Source organism: Nycticebus coucang, chromosome 9 (genome assembly GCF_027406575.1).
Source record: "Nycticebus coucang isolate mNycCou1 chromosome 9, mNycCou1.pri, whole genome shotgun sequence".
NCBI lineage: Eukaryota > Metazoa > Chordata > Mammalia > Primates > Lorisidae > Nycticebus > Nycticebus coucang.
Genome location: NC_069788.1, coordinates 60,882,480 through 60,884,388, shown reverse-complemented (window position 1 = coordinate 60,884,388; position 1,909 = coordinate 60,882,480).

Below are 1,909 nucleotides of genomic sequence, written 5' to 3'. Positions count from 1 at the left end.
TGGAGCTAGAGACTATTCTCCTAAGTGAAGTCTCTCAGTAATGGCAAAATGAACACCATGTGTACTCACTATTATATTGGAACTAACTGATGAGCACACATGAGCACAGAGGGGAAGTAGCACTCAGTGGAAATCAACCAGTGGGGAGGGAAAAAGAGGAAAGAGGAAAAGACTTACTACTGGGTATTATGAAAGTTATTTGGATGATAGGCACACCAATAGCCATGACTCTAGCATTATAAAAGTGATCCATATAACTCAAAACATTTGTGCCCTCTTAATATTTTGAAATAAAAAACAAAGTATTTATATTAACATATTTATTGGAAGATTATGAAGCTATAACCTTTCCTGTGTTCTGTGATTCAGGTATATTACCTCTTTCATGAATTATCTATTCATGTCCTTTGCTCTTTTATCTTTTGAAGTTTTGTTGGTTTTTATTTCTTTCTTTATTTTTTTATTAAGTCATTTGTACATAGATCATAAATACATTTATTCCATTATGGGATTTGATGTGTTGATTATTTGTACTAATTGGAGTGCTTACATCCTACTAATCAACATAGATTTCACCTCATTTACCCAATTACAGCATTAAGACATTTGTGTTCTACACCTAATAGATCCAACTTGTACTTGCAATGTGCTCCATAGGTGTGGTCCCCCTACTAACCCTCCCTCTATAAACCCACCCCCCTCTGTTCCTCTCATCCTCCCCTTCCCTCCTTCATCCTAGGCTATAGTTGTGTTTAATTTTTCATATGCAAGTGTAAGTGATTATAAATTGTTTCACAGTAGTACTGAGTACATTGGATACTTTTTTTTCCATTCCTGAGATACTTTACTAAGAATATTTTCCAGCTCCATCCATGTCCTCTTCTTGGTGTATATCCAAAGGACCAAAAATCATTTTGTTGGGTTTTTAATAGTACAAAAATAACAGTCATTTGTCTACTTTGTTATAGTATTTTTTCCTGGTTATTTGCCTCTTACTTAATTCAGTTTTATCTCTCAGCCTTCTTTATCAAGGAGAAAAATAATTATCTGGAAAGAGTAAAACCAACATGAGTAGAAGTGAGCTGAAGCACAAGAAGGTGAGAAACACTTTGTTTCTTTAAACAAGTGAAACTATTCATTTTTTGACCAAATATTTTGCAAAATAATGAAATAATTTGCAAAGAAATGAAATTGATATGTTGAAGAGATATTGGCACTCCCATATTTATTGTAGCACTATTCAAAATAATAGCCAAGGTATGGAATCAACTTAAGTGTCCATGAATGGATAAAGAAAATTTGGCACATATGCAATATAAAATATTATTCAGCCATAAAAGAAAAGGAAATCCTGTGGTTTGCTACAATATGGATGAACATGAAAAATATTATGTTAAGTGAAATAAACCATGCAGAGAAAAACAAATCCATGACATCACTAATGTGTAGAATATAAAAACATTTATTTCACAGGAGTAGACAGTAGAATGGTGGTTACCAGAGGCTGAAGCCGTTGGGAGGGAGTTGGGGCACTGTGGGCCAAAGGATACAAAATTACAGTTGGATAGAAGGAATTAAGTTCAAGAGGTCGACTGTATAGCAAAGTGGCTCTAGTATTCTTGAAAAATGCTAAAACAGTGGATAAGAGTTGTAACCACAAAAATAATAGCTATGTTGAAATGCATATGTTAATAGCTAGATTTAACCCTTCCACAAAGTATACATATACTTCAAAACATATTATTGTACCCGACAAATACATGTACAATGTATTTGTACAAATATAAATTTTATCTGTCAATTTTAAATAAGCAAATAAATAAATATTAGAAAATAATTTGGAGATGTGATCATGGAACTAATATTTCTAATCTTTGAGGAAGAAAGTATTTTTTAAAAATGAGTAAAA